Source organism: Lissotriton helveticus, chromosome 3_2 (assembly GCF_964261635.1).
Source record: "Lissotriton helveticus chromosome 3_2, aLisHel1.1, whole genome shotgun sequence".
Classification (NCBI taxonomy): domain Eukaryota; kingdom Metazoa; phylum Chordata; class Amphibia; order Caudata; family Salamandridae; genus Lissotriton; species Lissotriton helveticus.
This window is the reverse complement of record NC_136062.1, coordinates 68291389-68303935: the sequence shown is the minus strand read 5'-3', so window position 1 is coordinate 68303935 and position 12547 is coordinate 68291389.

Sequence of the window (12547 nt, the reverse complement as noted above, 5' to 3'; positions counted from 1 at the left end):
GCCTTTCTTAAGCCTACTGTCTGTCAGGGAGAGGGGGTGGCCCTGAACGGCAACAGTGCTTGACCTGTTCTTCCTTTAAAGTTGATGCTTTATTGCCAAAAAACCCTGCTCTGGCATTCCTGTGCCGCACATTGCTCTCTCCATGAAATAGCCCCTGGTCGGTCAGGCCACTTATCACCTAACTAAGGCAGCCTGGCTAATCCCTTCAGGGGTGCTCAATCAGGGAAGAGTGCTAGAGACTGGATTTTAGCTTACAGAAAAGAAAGTCTTATAACTTGTTTTCAGTACAGGTTATAACAAATTAAACAAAGCCAAGTTGCTGGATGTATCAATACCATTCTGCTCAGTCTTTGAATAAAATGTTCCCACTCTCTAAACAATAGTTATGTATACATAACATATAGCAATGTTAGCCTATGATGCCAACTGTCTTCAAGGGGAAAAAGTGAAATATGCAATATCTTCTGTAGTGTAGTTCCTATTATCCCAATAGGCTCTGCGCATTGGAATAATATCTTCAATAGTATAGACGTAGGACAGAGGTTAACTAGGTCTTCTACTGATGATATTAGACTTAAAGTTTAGTGTTTGCCAGCTAGCTCAGAGTTCACTAGAAACTTTCTCGAATAGACAAGGAGGAGTTTAACCTCTCTGGATAGACAAGAAGGGATTTAGTTTCTGACAACCATAGAACATGACAACTTTGCTCTCCCCTAATCAAGAGTATATCTCTAGAGTCGTGTGAAAACAAAAGACAACTTATTTTACTCAGTCAGTTCAGTGCATTCTTAGTTCCACCAGATTGTAGAGAAAAGGAAGAGACGGGCGTGTTCAATAAAAAGATGTTATTTATTGATCAGTCTCTTTTCTCATACTAGAGAAATGAATCGCTATTATTGCAATACTTATAGTTAAGTAAAGTGCATACAGTAATAACAGAATTATAAAATAATACTGTAAAAGCATTGATATGGTTTCTTAGCCATATGATACTTAAAATGGATAAAATAGATACATACATATATACATTGACTAATCGTACTCAACTGGTGCTTCTAACTACGCCTACTCCAATGTACCTGACCTAAGCCTAATACGTGGGCGGGAGTAGATAAGTAGCAGTTTAAGTTAAGTTTGCTTTGCCAAGGGTCTGCTTCAAGAATTCTCTGCAAGGGGTTATTCAGTTCAGTACCTGGGATTTAGAAGGCTGGAGGGCTGGTATCTCTATCTCAGGGCTTGATATCCCAGCTGCCTGCAAGGGCGGCTGGAAGCGCCGGACCTGGATTTCTCGGCAGGAGAAAAGGCAGCGTCTCTTTCTCAGCGCGTCAGAAAGGAGGGGCAGCGTCTGTGGGCTTCGCTGTCAGCTGGGCTCCTCGGCAAGTCTCGCTGCTCCAATCTTGTCACCACCTCGTGTGTTTGCTTAAGGCAAGGTCGGTATTATTTATACCTGAAAGGTGCCGAGATTGACGTAAGGATGGACATAAATACGTCAATAAGGATGTCATACGAACTGGTCGTTCGCACATTCTTTACTGAAGTTCTCGGCTAAATCAAAACAATGGCTGCGGGGATTTCCCAGGTCGCTGTAGGTTTGATTTGTTTTGAGAACTCCGTATGCCTATTAGGGGGCTGGAGAAATAGTGCTTGCCTAATGAGATGCCATGCGCTATGACCTAATCAGATAACGGGCTTCTGTGCCGTTGTATGGCTAATCAGATAACGGGTTTTTGTGCAGTTGAATGGCTGCTAGTTAATTATTAACCAGACAAGGGTCAGAAATAGGGGGATCGATACAGTACCCATAGTAAATACATCACACCCACTCCACGTAATCTATGTCCATATTTACAAATCTAGGCATAGTAAACAAAAACTAGTAGTGCATGTGTATACCGAACCACCCCAAAATACAATCAAATGCATTTTGAAAATTGGAAATGCGAAATACACGAAAAGATGAGTATAGTTACTATATGCACTTCAAGCAGTATAATAATGCTAAATCTAATACGCATATTTTGAAATCAGCATGAACGAAATGCGGAAATTACACATGAAATGGCTCTTAATACAGAAGAAAAAATTCGAGACCATCTCATCACAAAATCATAAATACTTGTGAACATGCTAGAGGGTAGCTAATGTCTCTACAGTAGCTAAAAATAGAAATTTTGTTCTCTAAGAATAGTTTTACTTTAAGCAGAAGATAAGTGTCCCAAAAAATCGTAAATATTTTTGGAAATGGAAAGAGAAAAAAAATTGTCCCGCTCTCCGTAAAAACTGGTGAGAAAATTTCTGATTGCTTTATTTTCAAAGTTGAAGGCCAAATTCAGGGTGTAGGGAACGCCGTGTGCTAGTTTGCTCAAAGTCATTCTTTCTGCTCTGGTGAAAACATCATATTGTTGAGACTTTCAAAAAAACTGTCAACTGCTTCCTGCGAAAGTTCCACTAACTCGGAAAAATTTATTAACATGCATTCATGAGCATGATTGCCTTCATTGATGTTTCGATCAGCATAGCTGACAGAAGGTCGTACCTGATCGATGCTGCTTTCATCTTGTACTTCACTACTCTTCAATCGTAGTGGTGAAGTCTCCATGAATGCCGTCATCAGGATTGGTAGCCGCTGGGGACAGTACAATGCATGAGCCGTTACCGGACCCAACAAAGTCTCTGCGTCCATTGGCACATCCGATTGTAGTGTCAGACAGGTGTCCAACACGGATTCTTCGCCGCATTGCAAGCACCTTAATACAGGCATAACACAACTTTGCCACATCGGTCTAAATGAAAGAAACCAAGTCATGTTCAGGTCTCTAAGCCGGGCTATTCCAAGGACTTTAGTTATGCGGTCCCTGTAGCGTATGGCTAGGATCGTTTCTTCCATTGTCGCTGGTGTCTTGTCTGTGACGTGGTTTGCCATAGCGAAGTAACAGGATCAAAAATAGGATGCCTGCCACTAGTCCCAAAAGGAGAGGAAGTCCGCCAAAGATGGAATGGACAAAATCAGGAAAAATACCCAGGATGGCTTTGAATGGGGTTAAAGCTCCCGAAAACACTGTCTTAAATACACTTGAGATTCCACTTGTATCAGAAATATTTAAGATTTCGCTCAGTATTTGTGCGAAATGTATGGGGGAATTGGTTGATAACAGTGAATGAATCTCTGCAGTTGTCCTTGCAACTTGGAGATCATACGTTTCTTTTGATGACGTTAACCGGGTTGGCGTCTGTAGGAGCACAGTCTTCATTCTGCTTAAAGTATCAATTCGAATAGAAGAAATTTTCAAACTGGGCCATAACCTTGCCTCCCTTTCTCGAGCATCGTTTGGGAACAATACTCGTTCACAGCACATGACCTTCGTAGTCACGGTTATGAGATAAGGTTTTCCGGGCAGCAGACTGCAACATCTGCGATCTACAATTAGAATGTAACTCCCGTTCGAGAGTCTCCTAAAGAATGGTTCTATTTGTGTTGCAGGTGTGCCTAGCTGGTGACATGAAAGGTTATTTGTAGTCCCTTCACAGGCTCCATGCAAATTAATACCCTGACACAGAAGTGTACCGCTTAGTGACCTTGCACAATTATTGCCACTAAGAAACACATTCTGGCCTTTATTACTACCACATGTGTGTGTATATGGCAAGTTCCATGTTGACTTAATGTACCCTTTACCCAACCTTTCATACTGGCCTGCCTGTATATATTTTTGGCAGTATTGAAACTGGAAAGTTGTTATCGGAATATTTACTATCCCATGTATTATCCATTCAATGACAGGTCGTTCTGACATCGTCAATGGTAATCTCTCAAGTTTTTCAATGCTCAGAATTGTATAGTCAGCACCCTCCTGTGCCAAACTGATTTGTTTATCAGTAAGGTTAAAGATATTAAACAGTGACGTTGTGTTGATTAAACGCCAAGGCACATAGCCTGAACGCAGATTTTGTAACGTCCAGCCAAGTTGTACAATAGAACGCAATTGGGACTGACCGTGTTGTAACATCAGTAAGTCTTGCAATATTATATCGATTGCTGAAGACACAATACTGTCCAGTGAATATATTCTGGAGGACAGAGTCATTAACCCATTGTCCACAACAGAAAGTGATTTTTCCAAATTAATACGGTCAATTTCCCGTATTTTTTCTGCTGTCTCAATTTGAGTTACTTTCCAGGCTTCATTGTAAGCTGCATATATAGAGGCCGCTATGAAACGTTTTTGACGCTGTTTGCGTGGTCCCATAATGAAATCACGCAAGTCAGCACCCTCTTGAAGTAAAGTTAGGTGTTGCTTAATTTCTGCCAGTGTGGATGTTTGTAGCCATTGAAGGCAGAGCTTGCCCACACTGTAAGTAGTTACTATCCCTGGATGTTGTCTTTGGGAATATCTAGGGTCTGGCCTGGTCAATTTGAACCCCTGTATTTTGTTCAGGAATCTGTCTTGACAGTTATTTGTGTCTGTGGGCCAGATCAACCATTGTTTGCAATCAGGATGTGTTCTGTTTTGGTTTAAAATATGGTTCACGTCTATCTCAACATCTATAGAGCTATTACTGTTCGTTGTTGGCTTTGGAATAGACGGTTTGTTTAAGCCAAGACAGGTAGTTTGTTGAATAGTGTCATTCAGAAATATAATTTGTTCTGGGATCATGCAGGCTCTGAACAATGATTCTATACCTTGTACTTGCCAATCTTTTGTACCTCAAACAGTTTTTGCTTCAATGTTATTGTTCCAGAAATCAAAACGAAATGTATTCATTTGCTCAAAAAATGATTCTGAATATATCAATTTCGTGTTTGTAAGCATGGTCTTCATACCTGTCCTATTCGACAATTTGAAATAAAATGTTTCTGCATTACTTGTGTTAAACCCTGAAAAATATGAATATTTATCATAAAATGTTTTAGAACTACCCTTTGGAGGAGTATCACAATGTTCCCATTGGTTATAATTTAAAACATTTCTAAGTAGTGCAGATTTATGGAGATAATGGTTACCATAGTGGTTGTAGCAGAACATTTGATCATAATTAGACGAACCCTGCAAATAATCATGTTCTGTAAATTTAGCAGACATTACTAGGTCAGACATCATATCATTAATACTTTCAAAGTCCCAATCATCAGCAAATGTGCTTGGTTTTACAAAGTCACTTAACGAGATCTTAAATTGATGTGGATACTTCAGGATTTCAACCGGGCCATAGATTTCATAATCAGTATTGTCCCATGCTACACCGCCTGGTATAGGATTGGCTGTGAAGTTCACTGAAGAAAGTTCTCTTTTCTCGACATGTGAAGATGTGTGTGGTTTAAGGACCAAGTTGATTTTCTGGCTTGCTGTGTCCATTTTAGCACATTTTCCCTCAATGAAATGTCCCAAGCATAGTACCATGATGAGCCAAAGTATGAGGACAAATGCACCTAATGTCACCCAAATTTCAATCCATGGAGAAGTCAGATAGGTTCCCTTTAGTTGATGAAAAAGTTCCTTTGCTTTGTCCTTAAAAGTTTTTGTTGATGGCTGTACTTCTGTTTCATTTGGATTTTCAGAAAAATCATCGAAGTTGATGAAGTAGCCGGATGCCGTTCTGTCATTTGTTCCAATTGCTTCTGGATTACTTTTTGCTTTTGGATTTTGCTTTGTTTCATTAGAAAAGTCTGTAGTTACATCATCGTAGGTCGGTGTTTCTTGATGAAAAGCTTTGATTTGGGGTTCAAGAGGTTCAAGTTCCATTGCTTTATTGCTTAGTCCTTGTTGTTTCACTGTAGATTTTTCAAATGTGATCAGTCTTTCAGTTTGAACCTCTGTGGATGTAGCAAACTTTGGTGTTCTGCTACTTCTTGGGAGTCCACTTAGCCTACTATTTGTTATCGGCCACATGATTGTGGTTTAACCAGGTCGATGGATATGACTCGGTTCTCCTTTTTACCAGCAAGGGGCGGTAGTACTACTGATCTTGTCCCGTTGATAGACAAGACAGGAACTGCTTTTCTGTAAGAAGGCCCAAATTCCTTCTTTACCGCGATCTTCTCTCTGACCAGATCCCCGACTTTTGGAATCCAGACAGGCCTTGCTGGGACAGGTGGTTTTTCTTCAGTGGTTGTTGGCTACTGTTTCAACTTTATGTTGCTCAGGTCTTTTCTTGTTTCATTTAAGTCCTGTAAAATAGCCAAGCGATCTTTGATATCAAAGCATTTTTCTTTAACCACTGAAGTCTGACTATCTAAGTCCTGGACTAACATTCTAGTCCCAAACAATAGTTCGTACGGACTGAGTCCTTTCAGAGAATTTCTTGGCAGGTTATTTAGACTACGTTGGACACTTATTAAATGTTTGACCCACCCAGCTCCTGAACCTAATACCTTTGCTGTTATAGATTGCTTTATGTCACGGTTTTTTCTTTCTACGATTCCGTTTCCCTCAGGATGAAATGGACAAGAGTACCGCAACGCAATGCCCATGCTGGTCATGGCCTCCCTATAAGCTCGAGAGCTAAAAGCAGGACCCTGGTCAGAATGTAGCATGCCAATTGCGTATGTGCCGATAAAGACTCGCAAATCTTTTATAACAGTTCTGGCGTCAGCCGATCGCTGGGGCCACATCCATATGAATCTCGTGCATGAATCCACTGCGACCAAGATATATTTATATTTACCATCCCTTTGTAAGGGACCACAGTGGTCCAGGTAAACACAGGCTAATGGTTTATCTGGGATTAGAAGGGGCGTCTGTGCTGGTCGTTTCACTGTTGATACTTTCATTCTTTGACATATTTCACATTCCAGAACATAGTTCCTTGTCTGTCTTCTCATTTGTGGCCACCAGTATCTCTGTTTTAATAATGATACTGTGGCTGAAACGCCAGCATGTACAGAAGCAAGCCCTTCGTGTGCCGCTATGATGAGTCCTAACCTATGTTCCATGTTTGGAATTGCCCTATCCCCCACTCCAGGGATTCGAGCAAACGGAACATTATTTGCATCAGTTATGTATAAGTACTTTTCTGGAAAGCCTTTCGGGAGTGTTTCTATTGCATCTTTTACTGTAGCGCTGACAGCCTGTAATATTTCGCTGTCTATTTTTGTTTTTGACCGAGTGATGGCAGCTACGGAAGCCGTTTGCACAGCTGCCTTCGCGGCCTCATCAGCCAATGAATTCCCTGCAACGTGAACGCCATCACGTTGATGACTCAGTGTATGTATCACGTGAGTCTTTTGTAGTTCCTTTTGCAAAAGAACTACTTGTTCCCAAAGCATTTTATGCTTGATTGTGTTACCTTTTGCGTCTTTAAAACCATTCTGAACCCAGATCTGCAAGTATTCATTGTAAGATTGGACGCAGTAATATGAATCGCACACTATGAGTGTGGGGAATTCTCGATCGGTATTTTCAAGCGCCATCTTGAATGCCAGTAGTTCTGCTCTTTGAGCTGTACAGTCTCCTAGAGATTGCGTTTTAGTGACCACTGGTTTAAATGTACCTTCGTGCCAGTGACCTTTAACAATCGCGCACGCAGCACTGTAAGCTTGCTTACCCCCCACTGCGGGTTGTGCTGATCCGTCTGTATATATTATACAGCCGTAATGTTCTAGAGGCAGAATTTCGGTCGGCGGAGGACATTCGAACTCATATTGGAGAAACTCTTGTGTTTTTAAGTTGGGATCAAATTCGTATGCCACGTATGTTGCAGCAAGAGAATTAGCCCATTGTATCCATCTCGGATGGAGTGCTTTAGCATTCGGAATGCTTGCCTTTGTTACCGCCTCCAGGGCTGGTATCGGTGTCACGATGATTATTCGTTTACCTTGTGCTAGGGCTCGTTCTTTTGCTACAGCAGTCTGTACCGCGGTTAGAATTTTTTCCGTTGGGCTAAATTTCATTTCAGCTTTTGTGTACAAGTGTGATTTGTATGTAATTGGTACCTTCTCTCCCTCATTAGAGGTTAGGTACGTGAATCCGCATCTTCCTGGGATGACTCGAATCACAAGGTTGCGTGTGTTATCACGTGTTTGTAATTTTGTTTTAACTAACATATCTGTTTGTAAAGATCTCAAAATTTCTGTGTGTTTTTGAGTCCAATTGATTCTTTTAAAATCTGGTTTTATAAGATCATAGAGAGGTTTAACTCTCTCCGCATAATTTATAAAGTAAGTTCTTCCGAAATTTAGGAAACCTAGAATTGATTGTAAGTTTTTTAGTGTTCTAGGTGCTTGGATTACAGCACATTTCTCTAGGAAATTGTCAGCCAGGCTTTTGCCTTCACTTGATAGTTCATATCCTAAAAACAGGACAGTTAGATGGGCAATTCTTGACTTTTTAAAGTTGAATTTGTAACCCTCTGCTGCGAACCCAAGCATTATGGTGTTCACTCTCTTCAAGTGAGTATCCAAGTCATCATCTGTTAGATAGATGTCATCGACATAAGATAATGCCTCATCATCATATATTTGTAGTAACTCTGTTACTCTTGCTGAGAATAATCCTGGGCTGTTCTTGAACCCCTGGGGCAAACGACAGAATTTTTTTTGCGTGCCATTTATTGAGAACGCGGTCAAATATCCGCTCTCTGGTGCTATATTTTGACAGAAGAATCCATTAGAGATGTCTAATGTTGTTTTGTATTTTTTGCGCACTATGTTATTCATTAGTGCAGCACTGTGCGAATTTTGTACTGCAAAAGTTTTGCAACATGAGTTAAGGTGTCTGTAGTCCAAAACAAGACGATATGAATTATCTGGTTTGGAGACAGGAAACAAAGGATTATTCATTTGTGAGGTGCAAGTTTCAATCACCCCCTGGTATTCAAGTTGATCTAGGATCTCTTTTACCCGTTTTTTCGCTTCTTGCTTAATTGGGTACTGCCTCTGTGCAGTAGGTTGTGATTTTAACTGGATTTTGTGAGGAGGAGAGTCCTCATCCCATCCCACATGGTTTTTATATAATGCAGGAGCTTGGGCTACTGCCCACTTTCTTGCAAGTGTATATTTTTTATGAATTGGAATATGATTTGAGAAGGCAGGCATAATTATTTCTTCGCCATGAGGGCACTCCCTGACAAACTCTGGTGGCCAGTCTCTTTCAGCTAGAAGGATGTCATAGCCCTTCGAGAGATTATCCCAAAAGAGACCCCTTATTTTCATAGTCTTATCCCCCTCTATACGCAATGTTATTTCATATATTTTATGAGGTTTGCTAACTCTGGTATCTGCAGTTTCCACCTGAATGTATTCATTCGTGTCCACTGTCTCCAGATGATTCATAAGGATCTTGCGAGCTATGCTCACTTCTGCTGCGCTGTCTAGCATTGTCTGAGCCCATTCTCCGTTTTTCAGCTGTGTCCTCAGTATTCTCGGCATGGTTGATTACTTTAATACTGGCTACCTTCTTTTTTGGAAACTGTAATTTTTTATTTTGATGAGCAGGTTCCTTGTCTTTGGACTTGACGTGCTCTTCCCTGTGTTCTGACCGTCCTCTTCTTTCCGATTTCTGCGAGGAAGTCTGAAAAGATCGAGAGGGACGTGTATCAATATCTTGATATCTATCAGGTTTCTTCAGATTATCCCTATTTCTAAGGTTGTATTTTTTCTCAGAGGGCTCCCTCTGGGGAGGCTTGTGTCCTTGGTCCGGAGATCTTTCTGTCCGCCGAGGAGACCTTCCTCTGGACTGGAATCTTTTTTCTTTTGGAGTGGATTGTTTATTTCCATCCCAGATCTTCTTTGAAGTGTTTAGATTATTTTTAATAAATACCTTTTCAGGATTTTCTATTAGTTGGGGTTTCACTGGTTTCCCACCCAAACTATCTCTTCCTAGTTCTTCATAGGATTTTTCTATGATTCTGGCAAGTTCAAATGGTTGGTCTGCTATATCTGTCTCTTTCAACCTCTGGCGGATCGCCACATTTGCTGCTTCTCCCTTTATATTGGCTAGTAATATTGCCGAGACCAGCTTGAAGTCTTTTAGTAATTTCATACCAAGAGTTAAAGCAGGTTCTGGACCGTATTCATCTTGAATTTGTTTTTAGCACATCTGGTATTACTGACATGGATGGAACACCATGTGTTTTTGTGTCAATGGAAGCAAAGACTGTACCCCAAGTGTCACAGTCCTCCACATGTGGTGCGATTCCCATTGGAAGACAGATAGTCAGAATCCTGTGTTTCTCAACCGGGGTGGTATCTGGAAATACTGCCTCTATTTGAGTGAATTTTTTTGCTAACCAGAATGGAATTTGTTCCCGTTTTGCGGGTACTTTACCTAGACAGGACTGTATGTTCTGTGGTGTAATTTTATTTGTGTTCCCCTGGTGAGGGATCAGCTGTGGAATTTTAATAGCTGGTTGGACTGTTGAAGTCCGCATTAAAAATTGGACTAATTGTCTGTGTATTTTAATTAGTTGTTTTAGCTGTGCTAAAAGATCTGGTGCAGACATTTCTTCAATGTCTGGATGTGGTGTGTATCCGGCTAGGACCGGCCACGTTGCTCCTGGTCTACCTAGTGGACCGAGCCTGGTGATGTGATTATTATGTTTTAGGGCACCATTAAACCAGAGCAGGTGCTCTTGGTATTTGAGTGGTATTTCCACCTCCTCGAAAGGAGTGTACTCATTAGGAGGTTCCTCTATTTTATAATAGTGGAAGTCCTTTGTTACATCGTTTGCTGCTGTAAAGTTTATCCATGAATAGAATACCTCTGTCTGCCGATATTCGTGTGCCTCAATTACGAATATGACTGTACCACCTCTCGGTGTCAGCCCATTTTCTATAAGTTTTAAAGTTATAGATTTTCTTACGTTGACCGGGATGAGTATTGCATCCGGGTCTTGGTGCTGGAAGGGACACCTTTCCACACATAAACAATCCTCCCCTGCATGCAGACACCCTTGCACTCTGGTGCAAGGCTGCCTGCGTTGGCGCTAAGTTGCTAAACTTAGCATCATCGCCGGGGGAAACACAAGGCTGCACCACAATATTGTAAATATGGTGCAGCCTTGCGTTTCAGAAGTGGAGGAGAGAGGCATTCAGCCAGGGAGGATAACCCCTCTCTCCTCCACTTTCTTGTACACATCCCCCTGTGTGTTAGAACTCTTGTTCTATTTACCACTCTCCCAAAAGCACTGGATAGCATAGAGTCTGTGTTTTTACATTATATCTAAGTTGCAGAGGTTAAAAGTCTCCCACATTTAAGGTTACCAGTTGACTCCTTCTCTCAAGGATGCAGTGGTCCTGCTTTGGGATTTCATTTAACAACTCACATCACTCTGGGGATTGCAGGCCTCCCTAGGGCATAGGTCCTACAAACAAAATTTTGCAGGTTCTAATTAGTATATGCATGTAGAGTGACATCATATTCAATGAGGTAATATCACAATTCTATCAGGTGCAATACATAAATCTTTTTGTAGAAAATGTCGCATTATTTATCATGCTATGTTTTATCAGTGCTCTGAAGTGGTCACCTGACTGCATGAGTTCTTTATAAATCAACAGATATAAATATGCACAGAAATATTAAAAGAACATGTTTTTATTTTACTTCTTGTGAATCATGTGTTAGGTTTTCAAACACTAAGGGTACTTTACTTTAGAAAATTACTCAAAGTGACATTTTTAAAAGCATTTCTTTGTCACATTCAAAAATTATTTATCTTTGAGAAAATTAAAGGGGGTTGGTGTATATTTTGTAAATAGTCAATGTTTTAACATTATATATTTGGTTCCTGTTGTTACTTTTAATAACATAAAACCGAAACATCCCTTTTCCAACATTATTCAGAAATTAATGGGTCAATCCTGGATAGATCTTCTCTTTGTTAACGCCACCCTGGGCTCTTCTCGAGGAGAAGGAACATGTTGCATGGTGGGTGAAAACACTGTTACGTGACCCATAAGGGCATTGTCGTATTCCCTATGTTAGCATGAGCACATTGCAGACTGTCCACTGCTTCATGTAAACATACCATCCACCGCACAGCCTTCCTCCACTATGTCCACATTGTGGCCTTCAGTTAGGACACAATGCGCCCCCCGCTAACAAATTGAATTTTAAAATGTTTTTAATAAACTGCAGATCTCTGCCCTGCCATGCTACCGAAATCTCTATTCTTCTTGAAGAAGATGCGCCAGGAGATCTTTCTCACAGAAACATGGCTTTCCCCTAATTCGGATCCTGACCTCGTCCAAACCTTGCCCCCGAGCTATGCCATCACACGGATGGACTGCCCTGTAGGGAAAGGTGGCGGAATCGCTATCATTTATAAACACTAACTGAGCTGCATAATCCTGGGTAGCCCTGCTATAGACTGTGAGAATGTCATATTCACCATTGAATTTAGCCCTGTTCTTACGTTCACAGGTATGTTAATTTATAGAACCCTTGGGCCTTCCCTGAACTTCTGCAAATCTCTTCCGGACTCGGTTGCTAACTTAGCCAGTTCATCCGCCAACTTCTCTATACTTGGGGACTTCAATCTTCATTTTGACGACCCCTTACACACCTCAGCGGCAGAACTAATTAAAGATCTTGCAGTCTTCCAATTGTCA